Source organism: Paroedura picta, chromosome 7 (genome assembly GCF_049243985.1).
Source record: "Paroedura picta isolate Pp20150507F chromosome 7, Ppicta_v3.0, whole genome shotgun sequence".
In the NCBI taxonomy this organism is placed as follows: Eukaryota; Metazoa; Chordata; class Lepidosauria; order Squamata; family Gekkonidae; genus Paroedura; species Paroedura picta.
This window is the reverse complement of record NC_135375.1, coordinates 22,834,746-22,851,021: the sequence shown is the minus strand read 5'-3', so window position 1 is coordinate 22,851,021 and position 16,276 is coordinate 22,834,746. Positions and strand designations below refer to the sequence as shown.

Genomic DNA, 16,276 nt, shown 5'->3' with positions numbered 1-16,276 from the left:
GTAAGGGAACCAGAGTTCTGTGATTTTGCCTACCAAGGATAAGTCAGATTTTGTGCCCTGTAGTATTACCTTGTTTGTGACTTTTGCTGTCCATGGACTCATAGTTCAGCCTAATAATAATAACGCCAAGAACAGCAATAATAAAGTTTATTCTTATAACCCACCCTTCTCAATAGACTCAGGGCAGGTGACATCAGATAAAGTCACAATATGGCACAACATACACAGTACTACTTAAAATTAAGTAACAGGGTTTTAAAATCAGCTTGGTATAGTGGTTAAGAGTGGCAGGTTCTAATCTGGCGAGCCCGGTTCCTCCACATGCAGCCAACTGGGGGACCTCAGCTAATCACGGTCCTGTTAAAGCTGCTCTCACAGAGCAGTTCTGTCAGAGCTCTCTCAGCCTCACCTACCTCACAGGATGTCTGTGGTGGGGAGAGGAGGGGTAGGTGATTGTAAGCCGCTTAGAGATGCCTTTTGGTAGAAACAAGCAGGGTACCAAAAAACAGTTCTTCTTCTGGTGTCCCAGTCCTCCTCCAGGGTCCCTGTCCAAATCTTCAGCAGTTTCCCAACTCACATCTGGCTACCCTTAGCCCTTCCTTACCTTTACCCCTCCAGTGGCCAGGGGGGACCTGTCAACCCTAGCAGAGCACCAGTTGTTTGCTATAAGTAAGAATCAGTAAAACCATTACCTGTCCTTCTATAAAACAACAGCAGTCAAATAGCAGTGCCATCTTAAGCAGGCCAAGTCAGACTCCTCGCCAAGTGTCTCCAGTGGGGCTGACTGCCAGAACAGTGTTCTTAGGACTGCACTGTAAACTAGTCAACGTAGCCAAGCAGAGCCTTGGGCCATGCAAGAACCTTCCTGTGTAATCTGGACCTGGATGCTACTGGAACACCGTAAAAGCCTGAGACTGCTCTGTAATAACGTCACTGGCCTATGCGGGACACTGCTAGCCACTGAACAGCTGTCCACGTGAGCAGTGTGGTGGCAACAGCAGCAGCCCCAGGGCCCACATCGTGACAGCCTCTGAGAAAGGCACCAGGCCCCTCCTGACGATTCAGGTGGCAGGAATTGGTGGTCTTCCAGCAAACATCCATATGAGCCACCTGTCTCTGGCACTACCCTGTTTGGGCCTCTTGGACAACCTCTTGGACCAATTGCCTAATCTCCCAGACTGAAATATGGAGCACACCTAGCGGAGACTTTGTTTTAAAACGTATTCCCTGCCACAGTAATACTCAAGAGTTCTCAAGGATGGGAATGATATTCTGTAAACTAGCGATCCCCAACCTGTGGGCTGCGGACCACATGTGGTCCGTCAACTAATTGGAGGTGGGCCGCGAAGGACGCCTTCTCCCCCCCCCAGCCCTTTACTTCATCCCCCCCAGCCCTTTACAACACACTTCGGGTGTCATTGTCTCGTTGCAGAGAAACAAGATCAGGGTTCCCATTGATTTGTCATTGTCATGAGTTAAAATTTCCATGAAAATAAAATGTTCCTTATGTTCATTGTTGTGGCGTGTCTGTATCTTATTTTGAAGGGATGTTTAAACATTACCATAGCGATCAGAGAGCGTTAGGGCAGTGGTTGAGAGTAGAGGAGTAAACTACCCCCCCCCCCACCGGGCCTCAGTAAAATTGTCAAGCGTTGAGTGGTCCCCGGTGATAAAAAGGTTGGGGACCACTGCTGTAAACAACAACAAAGCAAGGCAAATAGCAATATCAAGCAACATGTCAAAGCAGAGTACACATTAGTGGCAAGAGAACAAACCTTTAAAAAAAAAAAAAAAAAACCTTGCCTAGCAAATTCCATCCATCCATCCATCATCTGTTCCCAAAGGCCGAGGAAACAAATCTTTTGAAAACAGTGAGCGATCCTGGCGGGACTCTATGAGGAAGGATGTTCTGGTAAGAGGATGCTTTTGCATCAAAGGCCCCATTTCTCAGCACAGTCCCAACAGGCAGCAGTTGAGGGGTCTGTACCACTTCAGCCTGCACATCGGCAAGTTCAACGCTCAGATACAAAAATCTGCTGGACATTGGCTACCAAACACTGTTGAATACTGAACACCATTGCATGCCAGTTATCAAATGCTGCTGCGTGTCACACTGCAATGTCACATCTTGAGTAAACAGTCAAGTATCTCTTCCAAGAAGCTCAGAATATTTCAGTCCTGGCCCCTACCTGGTGGAATAAGCTCCCGGAGGAGCTGCGGTCCCTGCGGGACCTTTTAGCGTTCCGCAGGGCCTGTAAAACGGAGCTCTACCGCCAGGTCTATGGTTGAGGCTGGGGTTGGCGAGGCAGATTGACGCCCCCCCTGGGGTTTGAGTAGTACATCGTTAGACCTCCTTCCCCAACCCTCTAGTAGTGGGGGTTGGGAGTGGGTTTTCTGCCATGTTGGGTTCTTTTGATGTCTTTTAATGGGTGTTTTAATTGGGGATTTTATAAGATGTTGTAACCTGCCACGAGCCGACCAGGGAGGGGCAGAGAATAAATCAAATAACAACAACAACAACAACAATAATTCATGTTTATTTATTTATAGTCCGCCGTTCTCACCTGGACTCAAGACACAGGCATTAAAATGGGTTGAAATGAGAATGGTAAACGTTAGCAGCAGAATCTTCCGCATTTTTGTGCCACAGTAACATACAAAGGCCTGGCAGATTGATAAATACTGAGGAGAAGGTCAGGTACACAAACCGCAAAGAAAAACCAGCTTTTCGTGGCTGAGCGTCAGTTTAAAAACAAAACAAATTATCGTCATCTGCTTTTGTTCTCCTAGCAACAGAAATGGAAGTCCTCTCCAAATGGACGGATGTTCGGGCCAGGGACTGTGTAGTTGGACTGGCTGACTTTTTATAATTTATTCATTTTTTAAAAAGAGCAATCAAAACGCTTTTGCAAAGTGCACTCTAACTTTTACCACCTAAACTCCAGCGTTTTCCTTTTTCTAAAGACTGAGCATCGGGAGCCATCTCTAATTAATAGCAGATCTTTGGCTGTATGTGCTCAAGCTCGTGTCAAGATGGTTAAGGGACACGATCGCCAGTGAGCAAGGGGAATATAGGAGGGCAAAGGGGAAACTGGGAAAATGACATGTCCTTTCCGAGAACATTAACTAGAGAAGGTTGTTCCTGGGGGAAGGAACACTGCTGGGGCTTCTTTCGCAGTGATTATTTGCTTAGCTGTGTGATCATTAGGTCAAAGTAACACTTAGGCTTGGCGTGCAGAAGTAATGCTACTAATTGCTTAAAAGCGACTGAGGGAGAAAGGGCCTCTAACTCACCCGCTTCACCTTTCTCAACCACCTCTCCAGCACCATTTTTCTTCCCTTCCCATGACAGCTTTAGCCTAGGAACGGCTCCAGACCCAAGAAAAATGGCAGCTTGGCTTGGGGCAGGGATCCCCAGTCTTGTTGAACCCATGGTAAGGTGACCAGATTGTCCCACTTATGGAGGGACATCTGGGGGTACCTGGCAAATTGTACTTATGTTGAAATTAAAAATATGTATATTACAATACTATTTTTGCATTCTATGCGTTCTATGAAACTTTTTGCTGCTCCATATAGACCAAATTTTAATCAAGAATCCCCCCGGTCAATGGTGTCCCACTTTACCAATGTTAAAATCTGGTCACCTTAACCCATGGGCACTTTTAGAATTTTCAGAACAGGGAGTAGCCCCCCCCCCCACACACACACACACACAAAAATGGCTGTCGCAGTGAAATAAAGGAAAATGTCATATCTATACCACCTTTTCTTGGTGGGCTCAAGGCATTTGACAACAAAGTTTAAAGCATTCGTAATAAAACATTTTGCACCATCAGAATAATTAAAACTGCCTTCTTTAAAAATGTGTCCCGAGGAAGGAAGCACAGAGCTTGGAGGAATCGGCTAAGTGGGGTGGCTTTTTGGCAGGGAGGCCCAGATCTTATTCTTCTGGCCTCAGTCATAGGTCTGACGGAACAGCTGTGTTTTACATAGCGATCAGAGAGCGCTAGGGCAGTGGTTGAGAGTAGAGGAGAAAACTAGCCCCCCACACACTGGGGCTCAGTAAAATTGTCAAGCGTTGAGTGGTCCCCGGTGATAAGAAGGTTGGGGACCACTGCTGTAAGGGACTAAACATGCCCCAGGCGGCTCCATGGTGCCGCGAAGCAGAGCCGCCTGGGGCATTTGGGGGGAGGGGGGGGTTAGGAACATGGTATTGCATCCCCATGCAATACCACATTTGTAAACAAGCAAACAAAAAGGCCCCTGTTGCCCCACAGCGGAACAATGCTGCCCTGGCTGTCCATGTGGTGGCACAAATCGAGAGCAGACGAGGTAGGGCTGCCAAAAGGCTCTCCTGGGCGGGAGCATGAAGAGCTGAGGCACCGGCCTCTGTGGGGTAAACGTCCAGCTGTCCCTGTTCCTAGTTCTACACTGTAACAGCTGACTTAACCTTTCCCTGTAACTCTCCCGTGCTTTATTTTCCTTTCATTAGGGCCCCACTCCCCTACAACAATGCAAACAAGTGAGATGGTGATGCAGCTACACCCTACCTTTGACAGGATGGGGTGGGGGAGCACTGAATGCAATGCAAAGAGGCTTCAGAACAGGAGTGGCACGATGCAAGCTATCCTGTATTTCCTAAAATGAGAACTCCCTCTTTTGGGGCATTTCTACTTTAAAATTTTGCTCCTCGATGCTTTGCATTGGTTCCTGCCTAGGCAAATTTTCAAGCTCTCCTTCTTTCATGTTCTTTATTTAGTAGGTGTGTGTAAGATTATTCATATTTGGGGCCCTGGCGGTCTGCACACACACATATATTTCATTCATAAGTAGTGTTCTTTGCGCCGGCAAGAAAGTTGTTGCTCTGGAAACGGGATAATAATCCATTGTTATTCTATGATCTTGCCCACCTGCTTCATTTATGTTTAGTTTAATTACAATCTGTTCAGTGCCATTTTGTAGAGATGCTGTGTGTGAAGCGTCTGGATGTGTTATTCTAGTGTTATTTCTATTTTTTAAAGCAGCACATGAAGGTGGGGGGGAAATAAAAGAGATTTTTCTGGGCCTGAAAAAATAAGTATTGAATACAGACGTGGTATTTTTCTTCCTGCTATTGAAGATGTACCTTTTAAAACAAAATTAACACCACTTCCCACGTCTGTACTGCTGAAACTTCACCCTTTTCTATTAGTAATGTGTACTCGATCGTATGGCAACTCTCACACTGTGCGTATCACTTCTTTTCTTTTCTTCCAAGGGCTGTCAGTGAATCATGAGGGGCATTGTATTACAGTGCTTGAGTTCTTTCAGGGGCTGGGGGTCAGTCTTAGAAGATAATGCTGGGAGATTCATGCTATGTCCCATGGCCATTAAACCTGTGGGGTACGGCAGGGTTTCATCTTCCCCCCCATGAAGAAGAAGAAGAAGAAGAAGAAGAAGAAGAAGAGTTGGTTCTTATATGCCACTTTTCCCTACCCGAAGGAGCCTCAAAGTGACTTACATTCACCTTCCCATTCCTCTCCCCACAACAGACACCCTGTCAGGGAGGTGAGAGAGCACTTATATCACTGCTCGATCAGAACAGCTTTATCAGTGCTGTGGCGAGCCCAAGGTCACCCAGCTGGTTGCATGTGGGGGAGCGCAGAATCGAACCTGGCATGCCAGATTAGAAGTCCGCACTCCTAACCACTACACCAAACTGGCTCTCTACACCAAACTGGGAGAGGTCAACGGAAGTATAGGTTGAGGTATAGTCAATATAGTCAATATGCAGGTTAACAGATTAAAAACGTATCTTAAAAACCATCAAAACCAAACAAAAACACATCATTGAAACAACTAAAATCAAATTAAGAGATACGTACAGGACAATAAAATACAGATACATACATAAAAATAACAATTAAAAACAGGACAGGTTTGAGGGATCCACTGCCAAACAAAACAAAACAATCTTGGCCTGCTGGCGGAACATGGCCACAGAAGGAGACAACAAAAATAGAGTCCAATAGTCCTATAGAAGGAGACAGTCAAATCTCCCTGGGGAGAGGGCTCTGGAGTTTTGGTGCCAAGGCCTGCTTCTGGACTGCCATTTTCCTAACCTGAGAAGGTGGCGGCTCTCAAAACAGAGCCTCAGAAGGTGACTCAAGCGCGTGGTTAGTTCAGATGAGAGTAGGCATGCTGGTCCCAAGCCATGTAGTGCTTTAAAATAGCGATCCCCAACCTGTGGGCCGCGGACCACATGTGGTCCCTCGAGTAATTGGTGGTGGGCCCCGAAGGATGCCTTCTCCCGCCCCCCCGGCCCTTTACTTCATCCCTCCCCCCAGCCCTTTACAACACATTTCATTGTTGTGGTGTGTCTGTATCTTATTTTGAAGGGATGTTTAAACATTACCATAGCGATCAGAGAGAGCTAGGGCAGTGGTTGAGAGTAAACTAGCCCCCCCACTGGGCCTCAATAAAAGGCGTTGAGTGGTCCCCGGTGAGTGGTCCCCGGCGTTGAGTGGTCCCCGGCGTAGAGTGGTCCCCGGTGATAAAAAGGTTGGGGACCACTGCTTTAAAAGACAACTCTAGCATCTTGAATTATGTCTAAAGACTGAAGTGCACAAATAAAGAGCACATATAGTGTAGTGGTTAGACAAATTAACTAGGATTAAAAAAAAAATCAAGTTCAAATCTCCACTATGCCCTGAAGCTCGCTAGGGTGGTTGTTGTGAGGATAAAGTGGAGGAGGAGAGAAGAAAATTGTAAGCTGCTCTGAATCCTCCTTGAGAAGAAAAGAAGCATATAAACCGCCACACGTAATATTCTATGAAGCCATTTCTAAGCTGTTTGCAAAACAGGAACCTCAGAGGTCTCCACAATGTAAGCGTTATCAGACAATGCATACAATCCATCCCTAAGCCCTGCAGTGAATTTTAAAAATTTTCATAGTATTTTATTTATTAAAATAAAAACACTACATATTACAGAATTACATTAAGCCGCCATTTTGTAATGCATAAAGAAAAGAAAAATACATATCCTATTTTGGCAAATATCATCATACTATCACCTACCACATGCTTCATTCTTCCCAGTAGTTACATATACGATCTATGAATCAGTTATTTCTTTCCATCTTATTTTTGCTATTCGATATAATCTAAGATTGGATCCCATTTTCTTCTAAAATCTGATATTGATTTATTGTGCATGAAATACGTTTTGTCATTGTTGCATATTCGATCAGTTTATCTGACCAGTCCGTAAGATCTGATAAAATTCTTTTTGCCATCATTTACTTATGTATTTATTTATTCACATTTATATACCGCCCTCCCTGAAGGCTCAGGTGATGCACATAAGATCATAGCAGCTGTTGCCATATACTTAACAAGCTTGCTATATATTTTAATGTTATTTGGTACCATATTTAATAACATACATTTTGGATCAAATAGAAATCTAATTTTTAGTATCATCATGAAGCATAATCTAATATTTCCTTGCTTTCTGGCAAATCCATCATATATGATTAAATGATGCATTTGTATCTGGCTACTTCCAGCATTTCCCATTATAACTTTTAGTAACTCTTGCTATATCTCTGGGTGCAGTATACCATCTAAAAAAACATTTTATACCAATTTTAACATTTGACATTCAGTAGATTTCAGCTCATTGACCCACAAAGACTCCCATTGATCCATGCATATATTCTCTCCAAAATTCTGAGCCTTAATTTCACAAGTATATTGAAATAACAATTTATAAATTTTGCCTAGCAAATGCTTTGTATCACCCCTTATCAAATTTTTGTAAGCATTTCCCCCCCTTAACTGACCTTTTCCTTTCTTAACTTCTTTCAGGTTTGAGAGTATTTGATAATAAATTAGCCAAGGTATATTTATTTATTTGTTTGTTTTACTTCTTTTGCTGCGATTCTTTTGTTTTCCCTTGTTGATTCACCATGCTCTCACAAGATTAAATTCTCTATTTTCTTTTTTGAACTTAAGTCATGATGAATATTTATTAAAGAAGTTGATGGTGAAGCTGATGGACTTAGTCATTCTCTACACGTAAACCATATCCTTAGCAAACCATCTCTTATATTTCGCTATCTTGCTTCCAAATCATTCTTTCTTGGCGATAAGTAATCCGGTCTGTTATCCAAATCAGGGCTGTTGCTTGTCTATATATTCTATATAAATAAATATTCAGAACCAGGAGCCCTTCCAATATTTTTATCATCTTGAAACATTAATACTGTTTCCCATGAACTGCTTCTTCAATATGAATTGGTAACATTTGTAATAAAAAAATAATTTTGCCAGTATGCTCATTTTAACTGGATATCTTTCCTAGCCAAGAGAGTCTCCATTTCTTCTTCTCTCTTTACTCCTTCGATTATTTTTTGTCCAAGTGCAATGAATATTTTGAAGCAGCTGACTGGAAAGAAAATGGATGTAAAAGATGTATACAGCTACTTGCCACAGGACGCAAGTGCCTATTCTTTAAATAATAACAGAAGGATTTGGCCAGTATGGAATATTTCCTCGTCATGTTTGCTAAGCCTTTTAAAATTAATCCCGTCCCGTTTGTTAATGGCCTTCTCAACTCTTCTGTGCATGTTTGCTGACAATTTGATAAGTGTGTTTAGCAGGGGGACAAGCTATAGAATCTTTTGTCTATATTAGGCATCGAGAGACTAGGGCGTCAGTATATCCCTGGCCTGTGCGTTCTCTGGCAAAAGGCAGAGTTTCGAAAAGAACATATGTGTCAAGCGCTTTCTGCCAAGAACATGTTTTGGCAGCTGTTCCTAGCCAAACAGTCAAGACTTTCCCTTTCAGCTGAAGGATTGTAAATATAGGGCAGGTGACGCTCTCTCTTCCAGCTCCATTTTGTCTAGATCCCCATTCCCCGCTGACTAATCTGCAGTTTCCTCTCTGCAACTAGTTAACCACGAAACCAGTGGTGTTAATCCTCACCCTCCTTCTCCCTTCTGCCCCATTGGCTTCAGCTATTTATGAACATTCAAGTCAGATTTCTGCCCACAAGGCTCGGTCGCTGAATGCCTTGCAGATCATTGGAAAAAGTTATTTCTGTTATTCCAGGGAGCTGTGCTAGCTCTCCCCTTCCGACCCCGAATGCCAATCTTTTGTTCCAAGCGAAGCTCGCAACTAATAAACTTCCCTTGACTTGAACAAGAGCAGAATTTGACAGTACAGATACTCTGAAAGTATCCCTCCCCCCCCCCCCGCTGGTTTTAATAAGTGCTTATTCCTGGCACCCTGTGTCAGCCCTGCTCCTTTCCTCCAGGCCACAGAGTTTTAGGGATACCCCAGTGAGGACAAGAACATGCTGTTGACACTCTTTGCCTTGGCTCAGCAAGAGCCAAGTCAACAGCGGGGGGCGGGCGTCAAAATGTGAGCACCTAGAGACATCCAAAACAAAGGAATGCCAGCCATCCAGCAGGCCCTCAACTTGGCTACGGCCAAAGGAGATTATTACAGGGAGATCAGCCAGGAGGCCTCCTCACCACAATTGGCCAGAGCAGGTCAGGTGACACTCTCAGACAGCCTGCTTACAAAAGCTTGCTCAGGAGATTGAGGTAGAGTTGCCAACTCCTGATCCAGAGATACCTGGACTGTTTCCACACCCGCAAAAATGGCGGAATGGCTATCTTAATGCTCCTTGGATTTACAAGCATTTAACACCAAAATCTCACAATTCCGGCACAATTCCAAATGTGCTCCCTGTTTGCCCCGCAATTTGCAAGTGCTGGTAAAACTGGACTCCTTCCCATCCCCTGGGAGAGAATTTCTGGTTAACTAAAGTGGAAGTTGAAAAGAGTCGAGTTAGCTTCCTCTACCGTTTCCCACCCCAAAGGATGGCGTTTCAACTCTGACCAATGGTCTGTCTCTCTGCCTGCCCTCCCTCTCTTCTCCCCACCCTACTGTATTTTTAAAACATAATTGTGTTACAATGCTAATTTACAGTAGCATAAGTACCACAGGCTTTCTCAAACAGGGTTTCATGAAACCCTGGGGTTTCTTGATGGCCCTGGAAGGGTTTCTTGAATGGGTGGGGCTTAATTAATTTTTTAGAAAAGTTGGTTCTTTAGAAGAGTTGGTTCTTATATGCTGCTTTTCCCTACCCGAAGGAGGCTCAAAGCGGCTTATAGTCGCCTTCCCATTCCTCTCCCCACAACAGACACCCCTGTGAGGGAGGTGAGGTTGAGAGAGCCCTGATATCTCTGCTCGGTCAGAACAGTTTTATCAGTGCCGTGACGAGCCCAAGGTCACCCAGCTGGATGCATGTGGGGGAGTGCAGAATCAAACCTGGCATGCCAGATTAGAAGTCCGCACTCCTAACCACTACACCAAACTGGCTCTCTTTTATATTGCTTTTAATTTGTTAAATGTTTAATGGTTGATATGGCCACTTATGGTCATGTCAACCCACTTTCCCTCCCAAAATGGCCAATTATGGGCCTGGAGGGGGTGGGAAGGGGGGGACCCTGGGGGGTATCTACACAGCTATTCTTCCCAACCATATTCTGCATGATCACAACACTTTTTGGGTTTCTCAACGAACGAACAAAGTTTCAGCAATTTCTCAATGGTAAAAAAGTTGAGAAAGACTAATCTAAACACACCTTCTGTTTGAAGGTGCAACAGGGCACTTTGTAAATTTCATGCAAGAAAATATTTGTGTAATGGAGGCCAACATGCTTTGTGTTCCTGGATGTATAGTCAATGAACGCACATCAATTCAGGATCACCCCCCTCTTTTTGTGTGAGTGATCTGAGTGCCACAGGAATCAAGCGATGGTGGGGTGCATTTTTAAATGTCTTTATTTTGACTGTATTACAGCATGAGGTTGTTATGGGAGCCACATTCATTTTCGACCACCCTTGCCTGAGCCCTGAGTGCCTTTTCTCTCTAGTGGCACCACTGGCTAGGAAATGCAAAAACAAAGGGATGGAAAAGGGGGGGGGATTTTCCTGTTTTGATCACTTTAGGATGCAATTATGTTATTGTGCATGCTCAGTTCAAAAAAAGAGAGAGGGAAGGCAGGGCAGGAGGTGGGAACACCCACTCTCCCAACGGAAGTGCAAAATGCAAGCCGCGAATAGACTCCTGGTTGGTACTGGGGAAAACCACAAATGCAGAATGCCAGGCACAAATTCAGGGTCTGCACTGAAAATTCAATGCGATGAGAGCACACTGAAAAATCACAACTGTAGAAAGGGCCCTGGAGATTTGGGGGATGGAGCCTGGGAGGGCGGGGTTTAGGGAGGGGAGAGACTTTAGGGAGGGTTTAGGGAAGGGAGGGACTTTGGCCATATAATAATGCCATATAATGCCATATAGCCCGTCTTCAAAGCACTTCTTAGTATATATAGTGCAAACAGGACAGTGCAATTAGTGAAAACAGTCCCTATATATTTTGCATGGTGCAGTGAATTATTACGATAATCAGTAAAGCATAACAAGTGATAGTCTGCCAGCTAATTAAGACACTTTTGACTGGAGATGCCAAGGATGGAACCTGGGACCTTCACCTGGAGATCTCCCACTAAGCAACATGCTCTGCCATTTTTGCCTTGCTTACCTCTCTGCCAGTTGGACAAGCTTCCTGCTTCCCCCTCGCTTTGATGTATTACCCATTATGGAGCCACTGTAACCAATATAGTTGGTCACAGCAAACCAGGATGTACCCAGGAGGCATTGCAAGGTTTAGAATAGGGAGTTGGAGCATCTGGCTGCTACTCTGCCTACATAAAAGTTGTTTGGTTCAAGATTCTGCACCCCAGAAGTGTGAACTGGCTGTTCGGCTTCAAACACCACCCCAAACCCTACATTTGGAAGCACTCTAAAGTAAGGTGACCAGAAACCGATTGAAAGGCAGGACGGGCCACTGCTGCCGCGGCCACGGCACCCCCCCCGCCCCATCCAACTGGCTCACCTGCTGCCATGTGAACTCCTCCCAGCCTAGTCCAGGAAGAGCTGCGATCCCAGTCAAGGAAGCTGGCACTGAGGCCTGAGCGGTCGAGATGGCCTGGAGCAAGCACCAGGCCAAGCAGCCCGCGGATACACGACAGCGTACCGCCTGAGACGCGGCAGGCGCGCTTGTTGGGCTGAGGGGAGGGGAAACCCCTCCCCCCGCTGCCAGAGCCACTTCAATGCGGGATGGAGGGAAACTCGGGTGGGACATGGGACTTTTGCGCCCAAGGCGTGAGTGTTCTGCCATTTTCGGGTCACCTGGTCACCTTACTCTAAGGCAGGGGTAGTCAAACTGCGGCCCTCCAGATGTCCATGGACTACAATTCCCAGGAGCCCCCTGCCAGCATTCGCTGGCAGGGGGCTCCTGGGAATTGTAGCCCATGGACATCTGGAGGGCTGCAGTTTGACTACTCCTGCTCTAAGGGGATTATCCACCCGTTACAAAATCCTCATGTTTACTGGAGAACAACACAACTTCGTATCACATACGCAATGGGAGTTCTGTGCCTCTCAGATACTCATCAGCTCAAGCACATATTTGATATTTGGTGGTAGAAAGTGCCGTCAAGTCACAGCTGACTTATGGTGACCCCACAGGGTTTTCACGGCCAGAGATGTTCAGAGGTGGTTTGCCACTGCCTGTGTCCGTGTCACATCTGAGGTATTCCTTGGAGGTCTCCCATCCAAATGCGAGTCAGGGCTGACCCTGCTTGGCTCCCAAGTAAGGGTAGAAAAATAGTGTTACAAATAGATTTCTGCTTCTGGGTCTATCTTTTAGAGACGAAGTGAAATGATTCCCCAAGGAAATCGAACAATGTGTTGCAACACAATATTTCCTGTGGTATTCTGGCAGTCTCAAAGATTGCTAGGAAGCAATCCTTTCTACAGATTAGGGCCAGTGTAATAAGCAGGAATTATTACAATAGCAGTTCGGTGTGGAATCTAATCTTCTCTGTGGATGGATGACACAAATCTAGATCAGCCCATGCACAGAAGAATTTACAAATCTCCTCTGCAATCTTCATTCTAATTCAACTGCTTCCTTCATCCGCGGCAAAAAATTTAATATGATGTATGTCCAATCTCACCTTTATGGTTAGGACAAATTATTCCATCCCATTGCTAACTGCTGACCTTGAACACTGTGCTTGGTACCTGGCTCCAGGAAGCAATTTATTTGAAACAAAGCCCTTTGCTATATAGTTATTTTTGGAGACGTTTATGGGCTGGGTTGATCCATACTTTAATTTGCACATATGAGTTTAGATACGGATTTTGTCCCTACCTCTTGACAATTGTGCCTTATTTCATGCTACGACTTTCATCAACATGAACACAGAAACAGTTCTCATCCAGATCTTTTCCTGCCCTAAAGAACAATCTGATCATAGGCACCCCCGTATTTTTATTTTTCATTACGGCTGTTGACATTTTACAGACACATGTTTCTCCCAAGAGGAAACCATTCTGTGTACATTAAAATAAATCAGCATGACCTGCTTGCTAACAGAAAACAACAACCACGAAGAAACAAAAAGCTTCCAGAAATTATGGCCTCTTGGCTTTCAGCTGGTCTCTTCAGGCACTGGAAACCAGAGAACATTCGTGAGACAAAGGACAGAACATTCTTCTTTGACCTAGTTCTCCCAGAAGTGGGGGGTCTGTGTCTGGGCAATACAACATCAACTTAAATTCAGGATTAAGGAGGTTGCATTTCAGTGGGTTTACATGGGGGGTAAAACTTTGCCGAGGACTGCGTTGCCAGTGTCAGGGAGACTTGACTTGAACACTTCTCCGGACATCTTTGCCTACAGAAAACTAGGTGTTTTTTTGTAGACGCATGAAGCCGCATGAGCTCCCTTTCGTGCTGAAATGCTCCAGCCCAGGCCCTTTCTGTACACGATGTTTAGTTTCGATTATCACCGAATTCAAATTGGTATGCCTTTAATCCTGTGCCTGCACTCTGCACCTTTATAAAAATCTAATTTTCTCTTTGGAATCGCAGAATATGCGTTCTGAATATTAATGAGAAAAAAAGATGGTCTCGTAGCACTGGCTTTTGGGTGGGGGCTGGTTGATCTTTCCTTATTGGTCAGTTTTGCGCTGGGTGTGGGTTTTGAAACTGGCCATCTTAGTAGAAGATTCTCTCCCCTTCATCGGTGTGCAAGCTCCAGCTTTGCTTACTTTCCCCATGTACACACAGGCGGTATGTGCGTTTACTCTTAACAACAGAACAAGGCTCATCAGTCACACGATACATGGATGCATGCGTGCAATGCATACCTCCCCTCTTCCTTTTTCTGGTTTAAAATAAACTCTGGTTAATTCAGATCCATAATGAATGAATGCCGGCATGCCCCTTTAATTCTTTTTTCCCCACCACTGGCAAGATACAGCTGACACTGCAGCCCCAGATGGAGTTTTCAAGGCAAGAGATGTTCGGAGGTGGTTTGCCATTCCCTGCTTCTGAGTAAGAACTTTAAGTACTTAGCCTCCGAGATCTGAGGCTATCGAGGTTAGGGGTTAAATGGTGACTCCCCCCACATGGGTCTATACCATGGTTTAACCCAAACAGAATCTTGGCTTGCAGAGGGTGTTGGTGGTGGACCCAAGGCAGCATTCACACATGCTAGTTCAGGCTTTCTCAACTGGGGTTTTGTAAAACCCTGGGGTTTCCTGACAGCCCTGGAAGGGATTCCTGAATGGGTGGGAGATCATTATTCTTTTTTATATTTTAAAGATTTGTTAAACATTTATCGAGTGATATGACCATTATATGGTCATGTCAACCTGCCTCCTCTCCCAAAGTAGCCAATGATGGGCCTGGTGGGGGAGGGAAGCAGCTGGCCCTGTTGTACTTCTGAAAAGAGGCTGCAGCTAGTCTTGGCCACTGTTTCATCTCTAGCTTTAGATTGCAGCGTTGCTTAAGGTTCCTCTTGGATACTTTATCAAGCTTGAAAAGCCTTAATTTGTAGAAACCTAGTTGGCTACTGAGCCTCTTGTGGTGCAGAGTGGTAAGGCAGCATTTCACGGGCAGAAATGGAGACCTTCCCAATCTGAAGACCCACCCAGAAATACTACGGCAAACTCTATCATTAAGCTTTCAAAAGGCAGCAATTAATTTAGCCTAAGATGAAAATTGTGATCAGACTTTGCTTGGGGGCAGCCTTGGAATTCAGGGTTCTTATTATTCTGCGTTCAAGAAAAATGTCACTGTGTTCTCCATTTCCATAGCAACATCTCCTCAGTTCCCATTAAAGAAATCCTTGGGAAGCAATCAGATACTCCAGCAGGCTAGACTGTCCACTGTCTCCACAAACTCCAAGCACACAACTCCTCCTCTGACTAACTCATCCTTTGATACTCACAGGGATTTGTTCTAGTCTTTTTCTTAAAAGAAAAGAAAAAGTGTAGTTAATAGTGAACAATTCCTATACACAAGGGAACAAATAATTAACCAATTTCTGTGCAGAGAAGAATGCATGTGTTTATCCCATTTTTGCACCCATGAAAAGCATAATACAGACAAGGCACAGGAGACCTGAGCTGGATGGTCCAGGCTAGGCAGACTTTGGAAGCTAAGCTTGGTGTAGTGGTTAAGAACAGCGGCTTCTACTCTGGAGAGCTGGGTTTGATTCACCATTCCTCCCCAAGCAGTCAACTGGGGGACCTTGGGCTAGTCACAGTCCTGTTTGGGCTGTTCTCACACAGCAGTTCTGTCAGAGCTCTCTCAGTCCCAGCTACATCACAGGATGTCTGCTGTGGGGAGAGGAAGGGAAGGTGATTGTAAGCTGCTTTGAGATTCCTTTGGGGAGTGAAAAACCAACTCTCCTTCTTAGGGTTAAACCATGTCAGTACTTGGATGGGAAACCACCAAAGGGCGTGCAATAGTAAAACATCTCTTTCCTTGAAAACCCCACAGGGTCACCCTAAGTCAGTTGTGACTAGATGTCACTTTCCATGTGCTTTCTTCCATGTTAGAACTCAAGGTGTGTGCTGAGGGACTCCTAGCCAAAGACTGATTAGACCTAGTTGGCAAGGTTGCACAAAGTCAATTTGTTCCACATTTACAAATGTGTCTGGTTCATCCTCTTACCCCTTCCCTTCTCCCTCAGAGCATGGCAAAGGAATCATGGTTTAGCACTAACTCCAGTGATGTGTAGCAAACACATGCAGCCACATGGCTGAACATAAACCTTGCTTAAGAAAGCTAGCACACCTGGACTCGTGCATCATAAGTAACTAAGGTGAAGTCTTAAACCGCCTTTCTTTCATTCGACTG

At 44.9% G+C, this 16,276-nt stretch overlaps 1 protein-coding gene across 3 annotated transcripts in view; it reads right to left on the bottom strand.

The window, feature by feature from the left end:
- Positions 1-16,276, bottom strand: part of GHR (growth hormone receptor) — a 149,728-nt gene that overhangs the window by 37,859 nt on the left and 95,593 nt on the right. The gene's annotated exons all lie outside the window — the stretch shown is intronic.